The following is a 24,643-nucleotide window of genomic DNA, read 5'->3' as shown; positions in this document are numbered from 1 at the left end:
ACTTTAACAAAAAGCTGAGCTAAAAAGCAGGGGTCTTTACCACTTACAGATTGGGACTACAATTGCCTCCTTTCACTGCTCTGTTATTAAACCATCTGACCATACTTTATTATACAACCTTAATACCATCTGTTTACTTGATATATTCAGATATTTCAACATTCAATAATGCATTTCATCCCTCCCAGGTGGGGCCATGCCACATTTATTTATGGCTCTATTTATCTCTCTATTTATAGCTCTCCAGTAACCGAAATTCTGCATTAATCATGTCATCATAATCATCAACATCCTTAAACATTGTCATGGTTCATAGTCTCTTGACCCACATGCAGAACACACAGAATAGGCAGGAGGACGGTTAACAAAGTTTATTAAATTAATGAAAAACGATCGCGGGGATTCCTTCGGAGCCGCAGAAAACGTAGGGTCCCTCTAATACGTGACCGGGTTCTTACCACTGAGCGAAGGACGTACCGCCGAGGAGAGTGAGCGGAGGATGCGGAGCTTTTGGGGGCGGAGGCTGCTGGTGTGAGCAGCGGAGCAGGTGGCTGTTGCTCCTGGGGCTGCTGACAGGTGGAGGGCTGGCTGGGTTCCGGTGATCGGACTGCGGATCGGGGGTGACGGCTGACTGCTGGGCGCCGGTTAAGTGCAGGGGTCGGCGTGATCTTCAGTTTATTGAGATGACAGGAGAGCGGAGCTGGACAGAGAGAGGTCAGCTCAGCTTCAGGACTGGACAGTTCCCCAAGGGACTCCGAAGCGGGATTTGGAGCTTTCCACCTGAGGCACAAAGACAGGCTTTAGTCAAAGGAGGAGACGTTTGTGAAACGCAGGCTGTGAGCTCCTACCACGTATGGTTAACACTCTGGCGAAGAGGTGCAGTCAGCCTCTTCCTTTTAAAGCCGTCCCCGCAGCCGCGCTGATGTTGAACACCTGCGCTCAGCACCGCCCAGTGGTCAGCAGCCACCTGTGAGAGGAAGAGAGCCACCGCAGCAACCTGACACCCATGTACATTATTTGTTATTGTCTTCCTTCTTGCTCTTCTTTCTTTACCACTAAAATTCTCTGAAATATGGACTTTAACAAAATGCTGAGCTAAATCTTTAGCTTTACTTTTATTATCTAAAATAGTCTTCTCCCCACAAATAATTACAAGATAATTAAAGACAACCTTGGTGAAGCTTTGCTGTATCTGATGACATACTACTACAGCCTACATTTCACCTCTACAGTCATTCAGACTGAAGTGTTAAAGGACAATATCCACGAACAAGACAGCACAGGCTCATCCAAAAACGTCATGGCAGGTTGGAACAGTTTTATTGAGAAGTAGAGTTGTTCCAGCTAAGTGTTATTGACATTCAGCTTTGTGTTGAAAGGTTTTGATCTGAGGGCTGTAAAGTTACATAGGTTTTGTTTTTAAAAGAACAACGTGTATACACATGCAAAATAAAAAATGTGTACAACAATGACAATTAATCTGTTTAATTTTCAAGTTAAAGGCTAAAGAGTTCTTATCTAAATGATGTTTTCTAATGGTACGGTCAAAAGAAATCAGCCAAGATATCAGTGTTCACATTTCAGGCCATAATACAGGTAAAAGCCAGTAAATTAGAATATTTTGAAAAACTTGATTTATTTCAGTAATTGCATTCAAAAGGTGTAACTTGTACATTATATTTATTCATTGCACACAGACTGATGCATTCAAATGTTTATTTCATTTAATTTTGATGATTTGAAGTGGCAACAAATGAAAATCCAAAATTCCTTGTGTCACAAAATTAGAATATTGTGTAAGGGTTACATTTTGAAGACACCTGGTGCCACAAACTAATCAGCTGATTAACTCAAAACACCTGCAAAGGGCTTTAAATGGTATCTCAGTCCAGTTCTGAAGCCTACACAAAGATGGGGAAGACTTCAGATTTGACAGCTGTCCAAAAGGCGACCATCGACACATTGCACAAGGAGGGAAAGACAAAAGGTTATTGCTGAAGAGGCTGGCTGTTCTCAGAGCTCTGTGTCCAAACACAATAATAGAGAGGCAAAGGGAAGGAAAAACTGTGGTCAGAAAAAGTGTACAAGCGATAGGGATCACCGCGCCCTAGTCAAGATTGTGAAAAAAAAAACATTCAAAAATGTGGGGGAGATTCACAAGGAGTGGACAGCTGCTGGAGTCAGTGCTTCAAGATCCACCACCAAGAGACGCTTGAAAGACATGGGTTTCAACTGCCGCATACCTCGTGTCAAGCCACTGTTGACCAAGAAACAGCGCGAAAAGCGTCTCACCTGGGCTAAGGAAAAAAAGAGCTGGACTGCTGCTGAGTGGTCCAAAGTCATGTTTTCTGACGAAAGCAAATTTTGCATTTCCTCTGGAAATCGAGGTCCCAGAGTCTGGAGGAAGACAGGAGAGGCACAGGATCCACGTTGCCTGAAGTCTAGTGTAAAGTTTCCACCATCAGTGATGGTTTGGGGTACCATGTCATCTGCTGGTGTCGGTCCACTCTGTTTCCTGAGATCCAGGGTCAAGGCAGCCATCTACCAGAAAAGTTTTAGAGCACTTCATGCTTCCTGCTGCTGACCTGCTCTATGGAGATGGAGATTTCAGGTTCCAACAGGACTTGGCGCCTGCACACAGCGCAAAATCTACCCGTGCCTGGTTTACGGACCATGGTATTTCTGTTCTAAATTGGCCAGCCAACTCCCCTGACCTTAGCCCCATAGCAAATCTGTGGGGTATTGTGAAAAGGAAGATGCAGAATGCCAGACCCAACAACGCAGAAGAGTTGAAGGCCACTATCAGAGCAACCTGGGCTCTCATAACACCTGAGCAGTGTCAGAAACTCATCGACTCCATGCCACGCCGCATTAATGCAGTAATTCAGGCAAAAGGAGCTCCAACCAAGTATTGAGTATTGTACATGCTCATATTTTTCATTTTCATACTTTTCAGTTGGCCAACATTTCTAAAAAATCCCTTTTTTGTATTAGCCTTAAGTAATATTCTAATTTTGTGACACACGGAATTTTGGATTTTCATTTGTTGCCACTTCAAATCATCAAAATTAAAACATTTGAATGCATCAGTCTGTGTGCAATGAATAAATATAATGTACAAGTTAAACCTTTTGAATGCAATTACTGAAATAAATCAAGTTTTTCAAAATATTCTAATTTACTGGCTTTTACCTGTAAATGACTGGCCAAGGCCGGAGATCACTTTAGTGGAATTTATTCAGTTTTTCTTTCAGGTGAGCCAAAGATGGCAGATGCAGAATATATGCAAGGACATCCAGGCAGGTTAAAGATGGACAAAAAAAAAAAAAAAAAAAAACAGTACCTCCCATGTTATAGTCATTCACCCTCAGTGTGACTTCTCTGGAGTCTAACCACAGACTGCCTGCCTGTGGAGCAGAGCCCTGCTTTTAAAACCACAAGCTCCACCCACAGGAAGTCCAAAAAAAGCAAACAAAAAACAAACAAACAAACCAGAACAACTAAGCAATTACTTCTAACTCAAATAAATTAAAATATACAAAATAATGAGGAAAAAAAATTACAATCAAAAATACAATACTCAGTTTAACAAAACACTCAGTACTTCTGATGACATCACGTCATCATGTGACCCCCTCCTAGCACACCACAGTCCAGAAATAAGCCTGCTTGAAAACAGAACTGGGAAAATGTTTAAAACTGAAAATAAAAAAGGTTAGAATGAATGCTAATCATCCAAGAAGCGTTGTTTGAAGGAACTTTCCCAGACAGGCAGATCATAAAAACATTAAACATAACGGTGCTACATGCTAAGCTAGCATTAGTTCCTCCTATGCTACATGCTAAGCTAGCATATATCATTGCATAACGTTTTGTCTGAATGCACTGTATTAGTTTTATTATTTGTTCAAACAGGACTGGGAAAAAATATTTTCATCCTTAAATTATAAGGTGTTGGGTGTTGTACTAAAAATTAGTTTTATTAGAAAGTTAAAACTATCGATTAAGAGTTTAGCACCCTCTGGTGTACAAATCATGAACAAGAGAAGATCCCATCAAAAAAATACCCGAATTGTTTATTTTTTACAAAAACCGAACAGGGAATAGAACAAAGAACATAAAGCAAAGGCATATTTTTTAAAAATGCATTTAAGTACAAAATACATATGCAAATCAAAGAATGATAAAAAAACTGAAGATATTCAAAATAAAATATGTTTCTATACTCCTAACGTGTTAATAGCTGGGGTTTTTTATGTACTTTAAGAAATCGTGTATATATTCTTATTTCCCTAACCACAACTGGGAAACATTTTTGCTATTGAAAAAACAAACACAGATGTATTTCTGTATTTATTTGTAAAATATGCAATATTTATGCAAATACAAAGATATACAAAAAGAAACCCCCGGCCCGAAGAAAGACAAAAGAATAAAAAAAGAAATTTTGCCTACGGGAAGTTATTCTGTTCGCGCGTGCGCAAATGAGCTGATGGAACGGATTGTGCTACCGGTACGGATCGGGTACTGGCAGGCTTCTTCGTCGTTTCAGAAGAGGGGGAGGGCCCACGTAACTGGAAATAGATTTTTTTTTATTGAACAATTTCAAAATGCAAATTTCAACAATATAAGTACAAGTAAACATAAGACGTCATCCAAAACAACTGTTAGGAAAGAAAATGAAAATAAAAACAACAGTGTAGCTCATATATCGTGCTAACATTTCTGAAAACTTTAAGGCAGTATTATTTCCTAATATCTTGACAAAGGCATAGAGATATTTGATATCATTCAAAAATGCTTGAAAATTTGGAGACGTTTTAAAGAATCTGCACGGGGAGCAGAGAAAAAAGCGTCCGAGCAGGCACAGAGCTCTCTGTCAGGGGCCCATGTCACTTGGAACCAAACAAAGACAAAAGCAAACTCCTACAAAGACTTGAGCATACTGTAGGGATTAAGGGGAAAGCATTAGGCGGGTTTAATAACAAAGTGGAATCTGTCGGACAAATTCCACTTTGTTCATGTTAATAATAAATCTTCAAACTCTAAGGTCACTTGTGGAGTACCACAGGGTTCAGTCCTTGGACCGATTCTCTTTACTCTACATATGCTTACGATTGGCAAAACTTTCAGATAGCATGGCATTAATTTTCACTGTTACGCTGATGACACTCAGCTATATTTATCCATAAATCCTGATGAATCCGATCAATTACTTCAACTACAGGCATGTCTTGATGACATCAAAAGCTGGATGACAGTTTTCTGCTTTTAAATTCTGACAAGACAGAAGTTGTAATCTTTGGACCAGAGTGCTCAAAAAATAAACTTCTTAACCAATCACTTAATCTGGATGCCATTAATTTGGCCTCTGGTAATAAAGTAAAAAATCTTGGTGTTATTTTTGACCAAGACGTATCTCATATTAAACAGGTTTCCAGAGTTTCCTTTTTTCACCTCCGGAATATCGCCAAAATTAGAAACATTCTGTCCAGGGGTGATGCTGAAAAACTAGTCCATGCATTTGTTACTTCAAGGCTGGACTATTGTAATTCTTTACTATCAGGAAGTCAAAAAAATACAGTTCAAAGTCCTCAGCTGATCCAAAAAGCTGCAGCAAGAGTTCTGATGAAAATCAACAAGCGGGATCATATTTCTCCAATTTTAGCTTCCCTTCATTGGCTTCCTGTTAAATCAAGAATAGAATTTAAAATACTTCTTCTAACATAAAAAGTCCTTAATAACCAAGCTCCATCATATATCAGAGCTCTGATCACAACAGAAAGGCTTCTGTTCTGTGTGGATTCTCATGTGTTTGTTTAAAGCTGATTTGTGGATAAATCTTTGTCCACATAGATCACAACAGAAATGCTTCTCTCTCGTGTGGATTCTCGTGTGTTTGTTTAAAGCAGATTTTTGGATAAATCTTTGTCCACATAGATCACAACAGAAAGGCTTTTCTCCTGTATGGATTCTCATGTGCGTGTTTAAATGTGATTTTCGGCTAAATCTTTGACCACATAGACCACAACAGAAAGGCTTTTGTCCTGTATGGATTCTCATGTGTTCGTTTAAATGTGATTTTTGACTAAAGCTTTGTCCACATAGATCACAACAGAAAGGCTTCTCTCCTGTATGGATTCTCATGTGTGCGTTTAAATGTGATTTTCGACTAAAGCTTTGTCCACATAGATCACAACAGAAAGGCTTTTGTCCTGTATGGATTCTCATGTGTTCGTTCAGAGTTGATTTTTGGCTAAATATTTTACCACATAGATCACAACAGAAAGGCTTTTGTCCTGTATGGATTCTCATGTGTCTGTTTAAATTAGATTTTTGGTTAAATATTTGTCCACATAGATCGCAACAGAAATGCTTCTCTCTTGTGTGGATTCTCATGTGTTTGTTTAAACCAGATATTTGGATAAATCTTTGTCCACATAGATCACAACAGAAAGGCTTTTGTCCTGTATGGATTCTCATGTGTGTGTTTAAATGTGATTTTTGCCTAAATCTTTGACCACATAGATCACAACAGAATAGCTTTTGTCCTGTATGGATTATCATGTGTGTGTTTAAAGCTGATTTGTCGCAAAATCTTTGTCCACACAGATCACAACAGAAAGGCTTTTTCCCTGTATGGATTCTCATATGTCTGTTTAAACCTGATTTGCGGCTAAAGCTTTTTCCACATAGATCACAACAGAAAGACTTTTGTCCTGTATGGATTCTGATGTGTTCGTTCAGAGTTGATTTTTGGCTAAATCTGTGACCACATAGATCACAACAGAAAGGCTTTTGTCCTGTATGGATTCTCATGTGTCTGTTTAAATTAGATTTATGGTTAAATCTTTGTACACATAGATCACAACAGAAAGGCTTCTGATCTGTGTGGATTCTCATGTGTGTGTTTAAAGCAGATTTTCCAATAAATGTTTTGCCACAGTCTTCACAGCTTAGCTTTCTTCCTTTCTGGACTTTCCTACATGACTCCACATTTTTCTTCTCCGTAGAACATTTCTTATATCCAGAGTCTGACAAGTGTTTCAGCTCAGAGAGAGGGCGTTCTTCATCACTGTCTTCGTCATCCTCCTCAGTGTCTTCAGTCTCTAAAGAAATTGAAGCATCTCCATGATCTTGTATCCTGGTGGATTCTTCATCATTCTCTTCTGGAAGCTCTCTGCCATTAATCTCATCTGGATAAAACTGTAAGAGCAGCAGAGACTGTTCATCCTCCAGACTCTTTATGGGAGGAGCAGAGACTGGAAACCTGATGGCATTAATCACCTCCTTCCCAACATGCAGCTTCTGTTTAAAATCTGCAGGAAACATTGAAACACATTATGCACATTAGAACGTATTTTGATGTCAGCTTGAACTGAGGCACATTTTAATAAATACATATTTGGTAATTTAGTTGAAATTTGATTTAACTAAAACTGTTTCTTATTGTTATTTTTGCATTGTTTTTCTTATGTATTGTTTGTTTACAGTTACTGGCAAAAGTAATCGCACCCTTGGGCATTTTTCATGTTCTGTTGCCTCACAACCTGCCAGGTAAAATGGATTGTTGGATGATGGAGTTTGCACCATTTTATCTAAACAACATTGTAAGAGATTTTGAGAGTCGACTGCAAAGTTGATTGCCATGGAAATTACAGTTAAACTGACTCTGAAGGCAAAGTGTCTGACATACTCAGAATGGACAGAATGACTGATATGCGTCAGCAAGGACGTCTGCATTACATATCTTCTCCACCAATGTGATGAATGGAACACTGATATACTGGGAACGCCCTGAATGGGTGGTCTGTTTGTGAGAACTAAGGGGGTTCTCAGATATCAGTGGCGTTTTGTTGTTATGAGAACACAGTACAGACTGTAAACATCCCTCTGCCTTTTAGATTAAATAGGGATAAAATATAGTTACGGTTTGAAGAGTCTTTTTTCTTACTACAGAAGTCTACAATAGAAGCACCACATTATCAGATAAAAGAACAAGGGGAGGCCAAGAACAGGTCGACAGTATAACAACATTGAGAACTGTAAAAAGCAATAAAACAGAAAACTTCAGATTCCATGACTATAACATCTCCTTAAAAAGTCAGTTCTTTGTAAAGCTACATTTTTTACCTTTAAGTGCTGATGACACGATATTGACATTTCCTGCCATGTTTTGTAAACCAAAAAGGTATTCCCTGATGATCCATTTAATATTTACAAACGCATCTGCATAACATGGAAGGAGGCAGAAGTGACGTTAGCGCAAGAACAATTTCCAGGGTTGTTGGAAGGCTAAAGTCGGTGAAGAAGGTCAGACGGACTCATGAGAAGTGGAAGCTTAGCCCTCTGCAGCATCTGCTCTGAACATTTTGAGCTAGATTGTTGATTTAATTTCAATCTTAAAAGAGTCACTGTGTGGTCCATTATAGACCAATTCATTGTTATTGTTTTGATCCCGTTTTTTCGCACATGCGCGGCGGACTGGTAGGCAAAAGGTGAACACAATGGCGGACGAAAACAAAGAAAAAGACGAGTTCTCAACGTATTTTTGTTCTTTAGATAACGTATCACAAGATCGTTAAAGAGTAAGTTGCACAACAAGTCATAGGCATAGTTTAGATTCCAAAAATAAACTAACTAAAAGCACGGTCTAATTCACCTGTTTTGTCACGGTGGTTGGCAAGAACAGTACTGTTTTTGCCTACCAGCGGGACCCCGATGTAGCGCGGATGTAGCTCGTGATGTCACGCGTGAATTGGTCTATGGCCTCCCTTTGCTCTTGACACAAGTGATACATTTCTCTCACGGATAATTCTTGGTCATTTAAATATTTCTCTCTAATGCACATGCTGCCTATGGTGGTTCAACATTGTTTTAGTTAGCTAAAACAATGTTGGACGCAGTAATTTTCTCTGGTCCCCTGCCTGATCTGACCAGTGATGACATGTTTATCCGCGTGTCGTCATTCAACCGCTGGTTGTCTAGGTGGTATCCTGAAAACAACGTGGGCTACATTGAGAACTGGTGAACTTTCTGGGGAAAACCTGGTCTGATCCGGAGAGACGGCATCCATCCCACTTTGGGTGGTGCAGCTCTTGTTTCTAGGAATCTGGTCGGATTTATTAGTTCTCCTAAATGCTGACAACCCAGGGTCCAGACCAGGAAGCAGAGCCATAGTTTAACACACCTCTCTGCATCTTCTGTACTGTTATCCACCTATTACCCTATTGAGACGGTGTCTTTCCCACAGCCAAAACTGAATAGATCAAAAACGGATCTAAAAAGGAACAAATCATAAAAATCTAATAAATATTAATATGACTCAACTTGAACCAAAAAGTAAAACAATTATATGTGGTGTATTAAAAATAAGGTCTCTCCCCCCAAAGACTTTTTTAGTTAATGAATTGATTTCTGATAACCAGATTGATTATGTCTAACAGAAACCTGGCTACAAGAAGACTACTTTACTATAAATAAGTCAATTCCGTCTAATTATTTCAATTTCCACATTCCTAGATCTGTGGGAAGAGGAGGAGGAGTAGCAACCATCTTTCAGTCTGATTAATTAGTCCCAGGCAAATTAATAACTACAGTTCTTTTGAACATTTACCCCTCAGTTTCCCTCATCCAAACTGCAAAGCAATAAAACCTCTTTTGTTTGTTGTTTTGTATCGTCCACCAGGCCCTTACACTCAGTTTTTGGATCAGATCAGTAAAAATCAAATAACTGGCATTCTCCCAAACATGATTATCTCGTCTTCAGTAAGTAAGGCAGCGTTGGAGGAATCTTTAGAACCTGCGCAGTGTTTGAACTGTTTAGAAGCAGTAGAGCTTTCTGAGCCATCTAAAATTTTAGCTTCATCTAAACCTTCTACCTGTATGTTTTACCCAATCCCAACCAAGTTGTTTAAGGAGGTATTCCTTTGATCAGTGGTCCTATTTTAGACATGATTAATCTATCCTTAGTAAATGGATATGTACCACAGGCTTTTAAAGTAGCTGTTATTAAACCTTTACTTAAGAAACCTTCTCTTTATCAAGATGAGTTAGTAAATTACAGACCTATATCTAATCTTCTTTTCCCATTTAAATTCTTGAGAAAATAGTTAATAATAAACTATGTGAACATTTACAAAGTAATGACCTACTTGAGGAGTTTCAGTCAGGCTTCAGAGCTTATAGTGCTGAAACAGCTCTGGTGAAGGTCACTAATGATATTCTCATGGCCTTAGATAATGGACTTGTGTCTGTACTTGTCCTGTTAGATCTCAGTGATGCATTTAAAACAATTTATCACAATATTCTCCTACAAAGACTTGAGCATACTGTATGGATTTAGAGGAAAGCATTAGGCTGGTTTAAATCTTATCTGTCAGACAGATTACACTTCATTTTAATAATAAATCTTTAAACTCTAGGGTCACTTGTGGAGTACCACAGGGTTCAGTCCTTGGATCAATTTTCTTTACTATATATATATATATATATATATATATATATATATATATATATATATATATATATATATATATATATATATATATATATATATATATATATATATATATATATATATATATATATATATATTAGGGCTGGGCAAGTTAACGCGTTAATTTCGCGTTAATTCATTAGACTATTAATGGCGATATTTATTTTATCGCGCATTAACGCATGTTGCTCAAATGCTTTCAGTCAGTGTCAGTCAGCAGGCGCGCTGACTGCAGCCCGCTGTCACGGCAGCACTCTCCCACTCCCCCTCCCTTCTCGTACATGGCTCAGCGGCGCCAGCCAATCAGCATGCAGGCTCAGCCTGGCCCGCCCACTCAGCTTCACACAAACTTAGCAAACAAACAGCTGAGAGAGACCGCAGCAGCGAAAAAACATGAACGGAGGAAGTACCACCGCTTGGCTTTATTTTAATACCGTAAATGAAATCAAGCTGTATGTTTTGTAAAAAGCCGGTTCATTTTAGTGGAAACACAACAAATTTATCTAAGCACGTGAAAAAACATGAAAACGTCGAGCCCCAGAAACGGAGAGAGGAGACGAAACTTCTCTCACTGCCCCGACAGACCCACAGACTGACGTCACTGACTGAGGCGTTTCAGTCCTCCAGGGAACATCCAGGTAGATCAGTGGATGGATGGATGGATGGATGTTACTGGAGCCCACACATAACATGTAATTAAGACCTTGAAAGAACCCAGTACATATATTAAAAAGTGTTATTTAAGATAAGATAACATTAGTTAGTCCTTTTTTTATCCCACGACGGGGAAATTTATAGGATTAAAGCAACAGGCAGGTGCACACAACACAGACAAAATTACATAAGGATTGAAATATATAAGAGGTGGATTAGCGAAAAAACACTGAACATAACATTATTATTATTATTATTATTATTATTATTATTATATTATTATTTAATTGTAATAATAAAATAAAAACCACAAAACCCAAAAGGTCAACAGTTTCATGGTTCATCAAGCTTAGGGACTGGCTAATATACAGCAGGTCAAAAAAGGCCATATTTTGGCTGCAGTGCTTGCTGTTCTCTTATGAAGAAAAGATCAACTAGTGCACTAAATTCAATAGATGGGTTGAAAATATCCAGTATAAAATAAGTGCTACAAATGTTACAACACTTTTGTTCATATGGCAGCAGAACATTAAAATAAAAGTGCTCTTTACACTACTTTTGAATTCATTCTTGGAGTTTGTAAATACAATGCGATTAATCGCGATTAATCGCGATTAATCAGGGCGATTAATCGCGATTAAATATTTTAATCGTTGCCCAGCCCTAATATATATATATATATATAACTTGGCAGTGGTTACAACTAACTTGTTTCTGTCATATTCGATGCTGGAAGAACTTTAAACTGAAATGCTTGCTAACTCGATATGCTTGCGTTTATTTGACGTTGACACGCGGTTTTTTGTTGTTGCTTTCTCGCGTGCATATAGTGAATGGCAGGGAAAAACAGGCAAAAACACATGGATACTTTGAAACGAGAAGCGACTTCACCGACGGCGTCGATGCAGACCCCCCCCCCGCTCCGCTCCGCACAAAACTTGTTCCGTTCGCCAACTCACCGCCTCGCCTAAGCAAATTCCTGCGGGAAACACCGCCTTCCGCATGTCGGCTTTGTTTTTTTCCGGCCAGCACCTTTCTTCCTCTGAATCCGAGGTTTGCTTGACAGCGAGGTTATTGGCGCATTATCGCCACCTACTGTTCTGATTCAAACCCCTACACCGCAGCAACAGACCTTCACAAAATAAAAGCATGTGAGCAACATGCGTTAATGCGCGTTAAAGAAAATATCGCTGTTAATAGTCTAATGAGTTAACGGGAAATTAACGCGTTAACTTGTGTGTGTGCGTGTATATATATATATATATATATATATATATATATATATATACACTTCCGATTGGCAAAATTATCAGACAGCATGGGATTCATTTTCACTGTGATGCTGATGACACTCAGCTATATTTATCCATAAATCCTGATGAATCCAATCAATTACTTTGACTGCTATGACGCTGATTTATGGCTTTGGACTCACACGCGGGTTTGCGACATGCTTTACGTTACTTAACTCATGAGAGCTGAGAGATGGAGACACAGGAGTCTGAAGTCTTAAACCCGTGGTCACAACAAACAAACAGCTACGCCGGCAATCCAAGATGAAGCACTTTTACCAAAAAGAAGGGGTACGTCTGTGATTTGGTTACATTTTGGATTTAAAGAAAAGTAGAAAACGAGGTTTGCAGGGTGGTACATTACACCTTGACAACAGACCCGTGGACAAGCAGGGTGACGCAGCCCTATAGACCAGTTCATTGTTACTGTTTTGATGCGGGTTTTTCGCGCATGCGTGCCGGACTGGTAGGCAACAGGCAAACACAATGGCGGACGCAAACAGATAAACTGACGAGTTCTCCACGTATTTTTCTTCTTTAGATAACGTATCACAAGATCGTTTAAGGAGTAAGTTGATGGTTGATGGTATCAGATTGCCAGATCCACACAGCAAAAGCCTAAAGGGACGGAGCGAGTCTGAGAAATGCTGGCCAAGAGTTCCGTACCCCTACATATACAGCTGCCTTATAAACACGCAGGCCAGTACACACGAGAGAGCATGGAAGCTCTAAAACCACTGGACGGCTACAATTATTTCATATTGGGACATACGCACCAGCAAACCCCGCGACCCCATGAGGGATTAAGCGGGTCAGAAAATGGATGGATGAATGTTCAGATATGTTTGTGTAACAGCAGAAAGCAGATTCGGACACACCGCACCTCTGCAGAGACGAAGACCCACCACCGGTACGTTAAAAAAAAACATTGTTCACAACGGATTATTTTGGTGTTTTTGTCTTATTTAAATGGGTGGGGGTGTCAGCGACGTTGCAGCGTAAACACAGACGTACTAGCGGGCGTAATGCAGCCGCTGTCTGGTGAACATTATTGCACACTGATTGCACGAAGAAAACTAAAATGATGCGGCAGCGCATCGACTCTGCTTCTCCCGGCCCCGTCTAGCGATCGCCACCTCCCCTCCGCCGCTATTTAAGTAGAACAATGACTAGTGCAGAATTAAGTTGTATTTACCGGAGATGAAGTGTAGACTGCAAATTCTGTCGTGGTATGATGGCTCCCACAGTCGATTGAGATTGTCTACCTGCGTCCTTTTCATTGAAATTATCCATTTCTTTCTTCATCTGTCGGTAAACAACAGAAACGTACACCCGACGATTTGGAATGCCTCTGTGTGCAACCGGGAGCACAACAAGTTGTAGGCATTGTTTAGATTCCAAAAATAAACTAACTAAAAGTACGCTCTAAATCACCCGTTTTGTCATGTAGTAGACGAGAACAGATCTGTTTTTGCCTACCCGCGGGACCCGGATGTAGCGCGGACGTCACGCGTGAACTGGTCTACATGTGTAACCATCCATTTCGTCACTTAAGACTGGACCCTTTGCGCTCGCCGTTTACAGACTGACTACTTTCCAGAGTAGTATGATGACTGTACCACCAACAACCTTCTAGACATGGCAACATTTGTTGACCCACGGTTTAAGACAGCCTATATGAAGGAAGAGTGGGTGGAGTTCATAAAGATGAGAGCTGCAGCAGAGCTGGTGGACATGGTAACGCCGGCACCTGAAAGTGCAGAAACAGCCGCCTCCTTTTCACCACCAGCTGCTGAAGATGATCCAGACCTTCGTTATCCAACAAAGAAAAAGAAGAGTTTGGGGAGCTACTTCAAAAAGGCACCTGCTGCAGGCCAAGGCACCAGCCACTCTCAGCCAAGCAGAGCATCCATTGAACTGGAGCTCTCCATATATCTTCAGACACCTGGGCCTGATTCAGAGGCTGACCCTCTGGGATGGTGGAAACAACATGACTTAAATTTCCCATTAGTGGCCAGGCTGGCTCAGAAGTACTTGTGCATGGCCCGTTTACACTACACCTAAAAACCGAGCCATGCCGAGACCAGTCCGAGCTTGGATCAGTTATCCAAGACAAGCCGACCCGTTTACACACAAAGTTTATCTCAGTTCCTTGGTTGCTCATCGCCCCCTAGTGGTGATCTGCGGTACTACCGCTCTCTGGGATTGAAGGCGGAAGCAGCAAATCAAAACGGTGGCGCCCGTAACATTCAGGAAGTTATGCTTGATATTTCGGTGTTTGCTGAGAGTCAGGGGAAGTGGATGAGACAAACGAACGTCTAATAAGGATTTACAGACACAGGAAACAACGACAGACGCTGAGGTTCATCACACTGCTAAGCAGAATCATCTCTGGAAATCGTGTGGCACGGTAAGGAAGCTAGTATTATTATGAATGTCTGAAATGTGTCTGAATGGAGTGTGAATCAGGACGAGCAGCCAGACTGCCGGAAAACCCGCGGACAATCAGCTGACTGTAAGGGCATGACGTGGTCTGCTCATGCGCTCTTTATCAGGAAACCGGGCCAAAAAATAAAACCAGGCCGATACCTACCCAAGAACTGGTCTGCAGTTAGCGCGGTCCGGTTATGTTTAGCGCGGTCCGGTTCAGTCTGCTGACCATTTACACACAAGAGTTATCTCGGTTACCGAGCTCGGACTGGTCTCGGCTCGGTTAAAAAAGTGTAAACGGGCCTATTGTCACGTGTAAGAGGTCATGTCTTAAGACAAATACAGCTGACCAACTTGTCTTCCTCGCACTCAACCTATAACTTTGACAGAAACGACATTTCTACATTGACAATGTATCCTTTGTTTGCACTTTTTTGATGGTTGATGCCTTACACAGTTTAGTTATATTCAACCCTGATTTATTTAATTTTGATAATTTATATTGCCATTATGGTATGCAAACTTTGCACTACAAGGCTGAACATTTAAGAAACTTGAACTTTTCTACGCAGAAACTTAAACTAAACATTAGTGCACTTTGATTTATTTTGGTAATTTAATTTAAAAACCTGTAGGATTTTTTTTAATAACCTGAAGGATACTGTAGCACTACCTCCGCCTCATTTTATGTATTTATGTTGATGCACTACAATTTATTTTTCTAATTTGTGACAGTTCTATAAATGTCACTTCAAAATAAAGTTGGAAAAAGTAAGCAATTATGTTTTGTCAGACGGCTTACCTGCTATTACCATCTAATATAGAACAGATTACTGGATCAATGTTTGCTTCTGTGCTTTTTTTGTCTCTCTTGTGTCTCTGCTCTGTCTTCTGTAACACCAGTCGGTCGAGGCAGATGACCGTTCATACTGAGCCCGGTTCTGCTGGAGGTTTTTCCTTCCCGTTAAAGGGGAGTTTTTCTTTCCACTGTCGCTTCATGCTTGCTCAGTATGAGGGATTCCTGCAAAGCCATGGACAATGCAGACAACTCTCCCTGTGGCTCTACGCTTCTCCAGGAGTGAATGCTGCTTGTTGTGACTTTGATGCAATCAACTGCTTCCCTTATATAGGACATTTTTGACCAATCTGTATAATATGATTGATTTTGACTTTGTAAAGTGGCTTGAGATGACAAGTTTCATGAATTGCCGCTATATAAATAAAATTGAATTTAATTGAATTGAGTCCAGTACAGTACCTTCAGCCCGACTTCATTAGTAAATTAAAATCTAAATCTTAAATCAACAAATTATTACCATCAGATTAAATTGTATTCTGATTTAGAGGACTAGCTAATGATCCATAATCCAAGCGTACATCTAAACACTTGTTCTGATTAACTCATGAACACAAAGTAGTACAAAACTTCTGCGGTTTTATGCAAATTCAACAACTCTGCTAATGTCAGAGAGTTCCTACTGAAAGTTAACGTGATTTCACTCTGTTGTGGAGAAAAAAGAAAGAATAATGTGTCCAATCAGGCTTGGACCTTCTTGCTTTACAACCTGTTAAAGGCCAAACCTTCACATGTCATTTTTAGTAGTTTACACAAATACTTCATACATCTACTCCTGGCCCGGACCCTCTGTCTGATTTAACAACCCACTGTGGCCCACGAGTCAAAAAGTTTGCCCACCCCTGCAGTAGCACATCCTATGCTACATGCTAAGTTAGCATTAGCAGACCATGTGCTATATGCTAAGCTAACATTAGCGCACCATGTGATACATGCTAAGCTAACATTAGCACCTCCTATGAAGTCAGCCATGTTTCGACATAAATGACTGTCATAATATGAGAAAGTTAATTTAAAACGTGAACAACGAGTTGTGATGAAGAGGAGGAATCCATCAGCTGCTGAAAACGGCTCCTAAACTTTAGCTCCATCCACACAGTTAGCATGAAGAAGGAAATCTCCAAACCTAATCGGTGCAGCAGAACTCTGGGCTGGAAAACATCCCCCATCATTGGTGTCTCCTCTGCTGCGTCCTGCCGCTCTTTGAGCTCCTGCTTCCCTCCAGTTTCTCCGCTGTGCCTCCAGCTGCTGGAATCTTTCCAGACTTCATCACCTGCAGCAGCTGCTGCTCTCTTTCAGCTTCACCAACACTCCCGATTCTGGCCTCACAGCAAAACAAGAACAAAGAACCCGGAGGACCAACGCGGCTGTGCTACCTGGAAAAGGAAAAGGACAAAAGGAACCGGAAATATCTTCTTCTTCTAATTCAATTATGATTAATGCCTCATTACTGCCATCTACTGGTGAGGAGTATGGCTTGAATGTCGCTCAAAAACAAATCTGATCCTATTAAACAAAGATTCTGTCCAGAAAAAAATCTGGCCTGGTAGCTTTTACTTCTTTACTATTGATTTTTTTTAATAAACCAATAAGATCTTTCGCATTTTTTCCACATTTCTCAGGTTTTGAATCAATTGATTTTTCTTAACCTGATCATTCTGACAATGCAAAAAAAAAAAAAAAAAAAAAAAAAAAACTCTTCTATTGTTTCATCTTCCCCAAACTCACTTTAACCTGTCTGCTGTTTCCCTGCTATGAATAAAGTTCTGTTTAGTCCAGGATGTCCAGGTCTGAGTGGTAAAATAATTCTCTCCTCCCTCCTGTTCCTTCCTGTTCTTCTTTTCTCTCTTATTTTCTTTGGATATTTTAAAACCATCATCCCTTCATTCCTTTCTCACATAATTTTTTCTCACGTCTCTTTCATTTACTTTCTTATTATGTCCTTTACTTCTGTTCTCCCAAACATAAAATCAGTATCAACTAATAAACATTTGGGGCTTTCCTTTGCTCTAATATCTGCCATTTTATTCCCCTTAACCCCACAGTGGGCTGGTACCCATAGAAAGTTAACTGTGAGCCCCATCATGTTGATTCTATAAAGTGTTTGTTGTCTCTAAATTAATACGTCTGCTCTACTATCTGACTGGCTGTGCTGTAAACTGGCCAAATATGAATTAGAGTCTGAATAAATGAGTGATCTTAATGGTCTCACCTCTTCAACCACTGAACATCTAACACAGTGATTCTTAACCATAGGGCCGCGGCCCAAAGTTGGGCCGCCAGCGCCCCCTTGTGGTCCGCAAAAATATTTCAGTTTTGCACCTGTGGGCCGCAAGGGCCGTGGGACTGCGTGCAGCTTTCGACCATGTGGTGGCGGTAATGCATCACTCAGTTGTTTAAAAAGCGCCAATACACAGAGAATTAGACTGTCTACTTCGCAGCAAAAATCAATAGACCAGTTCATTGTTATTGTTTTGAGGCGGGTTTTTCGCGCATGCGCGCCGGACCGGTAGGCAAAAGACGAACACAATGGCGGACGCAAACAGAGAAACTGACGAGTTCTCCGCGTATTTTTCTTCTTTAGATAACGTACTACACGATCGTTTTAAGAGTAAGTTGATGGTTGATGGTATCAGATTGCCAGATCCACACAGCAAAAGCCTTAAGGGACGGAGCGAGTCTGTGAAATGCTGACCAAGCGCTCCGTACCATGACATACAGCTGCCTTATAAACACGGCAGGCCAGTACAGACAGAGAGCACGAAAGCCATGAAACCACTGGACGGCTACAATTATTTTAAATCGGGAAAAAGGCTCCAGCAACGCCCGCGACGCCATGAGGGATTAAGCGGTCAGAAAATGGATGGATGGATGGATGTTGTTCACACATGTTTGTGCAACAGCACAAAGCGGCGTCGGACACAGGCCGCGTCTCAGCAGAGGCCCGGTAGGTTAAAAAAATAAATAATTTCACTACGGATTATTTAGGTGTTTTTGTCTTGTTAAAATGGGTGGCGGTGTCGGCGACATTGCAGCGTAAACACAGACGTACTAGCGCCCGTGAACCGGGGCGTAATGGCAGCAGCAGCTGCTGTAGCCCCTGCTGCTAGCTGCTGCTAGCCGGCCCGGCCCGGCCCGTGTAGCCGGGCCGGGGCGCCGGCCCGTGTAGCCGGCGGCGCCGGCCCGTGTAGTGTTTACGCAGCAGCCGCTGGCTGCTCCCGCAGCCCGTGAACTGGCAGAGCAGCCGCTGCCTGCTCCGCCGCTGCTGCTTGGCTGCTGCTGCTACCGCTTCTCCGGCCCGTGTAGTGTTTACGCAGCAGCCGTTGCTGCTTCTGCTTCAGACAACGGCTGCTGCTGCTACCGCTTCTCCGGCCCGTGTAGCGATCTGTGTACCCTCCGCCGCTATTTAAGTAGAACAATGACTAGAGCAGAATTAAGTTGTATTTACCGGAGATGAAGTGTAGACTGCAAATTCTGTCGTAGTATGATCGCTCCCCCAGTCCATTGGGATTATCTGCCTGCGCTCTTTTCATTGAAAATATCCATTTCTTTCTTCGTCCTTTCTCCTTCGGTAAACGACAGAAACGTACATCCAACGATTTGGAATGCCTCTGTGTGCAACCGGGAGCACAACAAGTCGTAGGCATTGCTTAGATTCCATAAATAAACGAAGTAAAAGTACGCTCTAAATCACCCGTTTTGTCATGTAGTAGACGAGAACAGTACTGTTTTCTGCCTACCAGCGGGACCCGGATGTAGCGCTGACGTCACGCGGGACGTCACGCGTGAACTACCCTATAGACCAGTTCATTGTTATTGTTTTGATGTGGGTTTTTCGCGCATGCGCGCCGGACTGTTTGGCAAAAGGCGAACACAACGGCGGACGCAAACAGAGAAACTGACGAGTTCTCCACGTATTTTTCTTCTTTAGATAACGTATCACAAGATCGTTTTAAGAGTAAGTTGATGGTTGATGGTATCAGATTGCCAGATCCACACAGCAAAAGCCTGAAGGGACGGAGCGAGTCTGTGAAATGCTGGCCAAGCGCTCCGTACCGCGACATACAGCTGCCTTATAAACACGGCAGGCCAGTACAGACAGAGAGCACGAAAGCCATGAAACCACTGGACGGCTGCAATTATTTTATATCAGGAAAAAGGCTCCAGCAACGCCCGCGACGCCATGAGGGATTAAGAGGGTCAGAAAATGGATGGATGGATGTTCAGACATGTTTGTGTAACAGCAGAAAGCAGCATCGGACACAGGCCGCGTCTCAGCAGACGCCCGGTAGGTTTAAAAAAAAAAAAAAAAACATTTTTCACTACGGATTATTTAAGTGCTTTTGTCTTGTTAAAATGGGTGGGGGTGTCGGCGACATTGCAGCGTGAACGGGGGCGTAATAGCAGCAGCATCGGCTGCTGCCGCTCCTCCGGCCCGTGTAGCGATCATCACCTCCCCTCCGCCGCTATTTAAGTAGAACAATGACTAGAGCAGAATTAAGTTGTATTTACCAGAGATGAAGTGTAGACTGCAAATTCTGTCGTAGAATGATCGCACCCCCAGTCCATTGGGAGTGTCTGCCTGCGCTCTTTTCATTGAAAATATCCAATTCTTTATTCGTCCTTCCTCCTTCGGTAAACGACAGAAACGTACATCCAACGATTTGGAATGCCTCTGTGTGCAACCGGGAGCACAACAAGTCGTAGGCATTGTTTAGATTCCAAAAATAAACTAACTAAAAGCACGCTCTAAATCACCCGTTTTGTCACGTAGTAGACGAGAGAAGCTCTGTTTTTTGCCAACCACAGTGCCCGGATGTAGCGCTGACGTCACCCTATAGTATGAACCTGCAGGGTCGGAGGCAGCATTCTCAGGACAGCACTCTCAGGACCCTAGGTTTTTTGACAGCGCCACCGCCGGGTCGGAGGCTTCAAAAAATACCTCATCCGTTAGCTAAAAGTTAGCTCACAGTAGTAAAAGTTGAGAGCTAGCGGACGTTTACATTGGATTACCCTTCTCGCAAAAATGGATAAGTTTTTAAAAAGAAAAAATGAAGACGAACGTCCTGCCGACACCCCCACCCAAAAGACAAAGTTTTTGCGGAAATACAATCTCGACTTCATTAAATACGGTTTCGTAAATGGAGGAACAGAGGCAGTGCCAAAAGCCCAGTGTGTGGAGTGTGGGCTAATGCTGTCCAACGAAGCTCTCAAGCCCTCAAAACTACAGCGGCATCTAGAGACCAAGCACCCGATGCTCGTGGGAAAGCCGGTGGAATATTTTAGGAGGAAGGAAATTGGGCTGCAGATGCAGAAAAGGTCTGTCGTGTCACTGACAAGCAACTCTAAATGTGCATTGAAAGCCAGCTACCTCGTAGCCAGACGTGTGGCTCAGAGTAAGAAAGCATTCACCATAGCAGAGGAGTTGATTCTGCCTGCCGCTGTTGATATGTGCCGTGAGCTAATCGGAGAGGACGCCGCAAAAAAGCTGCTGACCATCCCACTCTCTAACGACACTGTGAGTCATCGTATCGCGGACATGGCCTCAGACATACAGCATCAACTTACAGAAAGAATAAAAAGTAGTCCTTTTTTTTCTTTGCAATTAGACGAGTCCACGGATGTCACGAATGCTGCACTGCTGCTAGTTTTTGTTCGCTATCGCTGGGACAGTAGTTTGCACGAAGACATACTGTTTTGTGGAGAGCTACCAAAACGAACTACGGCTCAGGAATGTTTCCGCTGCATGGATAACTACTTCACTGAGAACGGCCTGGACTGGCAGAACTGTGTCGGGGTGTGCAGTGATGGTGCAGCATCAATGACTGGCAAGCATCATGGTGTCATTACACAGATACTTGGTCGTGCACCAGAAGCAAAATGGACACACTGTTTTCTCCACCGTGAAAGCCTTGCAGCAAAACAGATGTCACCGGATCTCCACCAGGTGATGGATGTAAGTGTGAAAACCATAAACTTTATTAAAAGCAATGCTGTGAACTCCAGATGTTTTGCTAAGCTTTGTGAGGACATAGAAGCAGATCATGTCCAGCTGCTATATCACAGTGAAGTGAGATGGCTCTCGAGAGGACTGGTCCTCAATCGTTTGTTTGAACTGAGGAATGAGGTGTTCTCTTTTCTCACTGAGAAAAAATCTCATCTTGCACATTACTATGCTGACACAATGTTCACAGCAAAACTTGCCTACCTCTGTGACATTTTTTCACTACTGAACCAACTGAACACCTCACTTCAAGGAAGAAACAGCAACATATTTTGTGTTGCAGACAAAGTTGAAGCTTTCAAGAGGAAACTTGCTTTGTGGACCAAGAGGGCCCAGGAAAAGAGGATGGACATGTTTCCACTTTTGTCTGACATTTTGGAAAACTCCCCTCAGGTGAAGATCAGTGACTCAGTCTCCCAGCACCTCTCCCAACTGGCAAAGAAATTTGGTGACTACTTTCCTGAGGATCCCAGAGAGGGAAACATGTGGATTTTGGACCCATTTTCAGTGGATTCCACTTTAAATTATGTTGCTTTGCCCTCACACCTGGAATCCCAGCTTCTGGATGTTTCTACTGACAGCACTTTAAAGCTGCAGTGGGGCAAACTGGACCTGGGCTCATTCTGGATTGCTGTCTCAAAGGAGTACCCATGTCTTGCACTGAGGGCTGTGAAACTCCTTCTCCCATTCACAACTACGTACCTGTGTGAATCAGGATTCTCCATCGTGGCCACAACTAAGACCAAAGCCCGAAACAGACTCAGAGCAACTCTAGAGGCTACTCTGAGAGTGAGCCTTTCTCCCATTCCACCCAGACTGGATCTGATTATGTCTCAGAGGCAGGCCCAAGTGTCTCATTAAGAGGTGAAGATAAAAGGGAGTTGTATTATTGTTGTTAATTGTTGTTATTATTTGTGTCATTGTTCATTTGTCACAGATATAAAGGTTCTTCTGGTTCTGCCATGCAAAAATGGAGACTGCTGAAGCAATTTTACAATGGCTTTGCAGATTATAAGGCTATAGTTTCATTTGCACTTTAATTTCATTTAGTTTATTTATATTTATAGATTTATATTATTTGAATGCATTTATTTGATCACCCCCTTTTTATTGATTTCATGATTTATTTATATATATATATTATTTTATTAATTTAAAGTAAAACTCCTACTATTGGTCTTTTTTAATATGATTAAACAGCCTGAATTGATCCTTAAATTTTTTTGATTTGGTCCATGAATTATAAGCCTGTTCGGTGTCTTGATGTGTGTGTGCAGGTTTATATAAACGTTTAATAAAAGTTTTTGTGATGATCCCCTTTTATCATGTCATTTTATTAGACAATTTTTTTGCTTGTTAAACAATAAGTGGATTTGGTTTATTATTGAATACAAATCAAACTGTACAATGTTAATATTTAATGGGCCCCGGGCCACTTTGTACTTTAAAAATTGGGCCTCAAGGTCGAAAAGGTTAAGAACCCCTGATCTAACAGTATTGACAGCATTTCTCCTGTAGAAACTGAAACTACATCCTGAAGCCTTTTCCCTACTTTGATGGAAAATAGTGGGACAATGAACGCTGTCTCAACATGATTAACTACATTTTCTGAACCATCTGTGTATATATGTACATCATGATAATACTGGATGATATATTCATGCACTGCTTATGCATTCAACATAAAGATCTATCCTTGTTCTTTTCTAATAATGTAAAACCAACTGCAGCCTCAGGAAGCCTCCATGGTGGTATTGTACACACGTGGACAAAGATGTTGGTACCCCTCTGTTAATGAAAGAAAGACAATAGTAACAATAGGTACTGAAATAACTTGAAACTGATAATAATTCTTCTCCTGGTGAGCAAAGTGCTCCAGTTGTCTCAGGACTGAAGGCTGCCTTCTCCAGACGGCGTTTCAGCTCCTTCCATCCATGTTCAACAGGATTTAGATCAGGACTCATAGAAGGCCACTTCACAATAGTCCAATATTTCACTCTTAGCCGTTCTTGGCTGCTTCTAGCTGTGTTTGGCTCATGATCCTGCTGGCTGGAAGTCAGGCTGATAGATAGATGTGTCTGTGTTTATTTGGTTATATTTTAAAGCTTTAGAAACCCTCTCCACACTCTTTATAATCCTTTCTCACTTTGTTTTTACCTAGATTCTTTCTTCAACCATTTTTATTTAAAATCCAAATGATTTTACCTTTTAGCTCTTACATTTTACAGAATCATGATGCTTAGTTGCTTTGTTCCTCATTAATAACACATAAATGCAACAAAAAATGAACAATAAGAGCAAAACAAGAACTAAACCAGACGACTAAAACTGAGGGACCCCTGTAGACTTTACTGTAGTCTCCTCAACTGGTGAAAAAGAAATAAACTCTCTCCAAACGGTCCTTTAATGAAGTGAATATTGGACACAAAGGACTGTGGAGAGAGTGTGATATTGTGAAAGTGATATATTGGTGATTTAATGTTCAGCCCCCGTAAAGACTCACTCTTTTGTCCTTTTAGCCAACAGAAGATCCAGCTGCGTACCTTCAGAGGAGATCTCTGCCCTGTCTTGCTCTTGGATGAGCCTCGCTGTCTCCTGGCAGGTGGAATCTCTCCCATTCCAACATTTGCCAAAGACAACCTTGGTGAAGCTTTGCTGTATCTGATGACATACTACTACAGCCTACATTTCACCTCTACAAAGTGTGTCCCAAGCCTTTTGTCTGTCATTCAGACTTAAGTGTTAAAGGACAATATCCAGGAGAAAGACAGCACAGGCTCATCCAAAAACGTCACGGCAGGTTGGAACAGTTTTATTGAGAAGTAGAGTTGTTCCAGCTAAGTGTTATTGACATTCAGCTTTGTGTTGAAAGGTTTAGACCTGAGGGCTGTAAAGCTGACATTTACATT

General features: G+C 41.4%; 1 long non-coding RNA gene across 1 annotated transcript; it reads right to left on the bottom strand.

The window, feature by feature from the left end:
* Positions 1–356: 356 nt before the first annotated feature.
* Positions 357–24,518, bottom strand: LOC118558249. The gene is made up of 3 exons (XR_004928258.1): positions 24,428–24,518; positions 849–1,224; positions 357–780 (listed from the first exon to the last, which is right to left on the bottom strand). It is a non-coding gene; the product is annotated as an uncharacterized LOC118558249 (long non-coding RNA).
* Positions 24,519–24,643: the final 125 nt, after the last annotated feature.

The sequence above is a fragment of the Fundulus heteroclitus genome, unplaced genomic scaffold, assembly GCF_011125445.2.
Source record: "Fundulus heteroclitus isolate FHET01 unplaced genomic scaffold, MU-UCD_Fhet_4.1 scaffold_114, whole genome shotgun sequence".
NCBI classification, from domain to species: domain Eukaryota; kingdom Metazoa; phylum Chordata; class Actinopteri; order Cyprinodontiformes; family Fundulidae; genus Fundulus; species Fundulus heteroclitus.
Note: the sequence above shows the minus strand (reverse complement) of the source record. Positions and strands in the feature narration are given on the sequence as shown.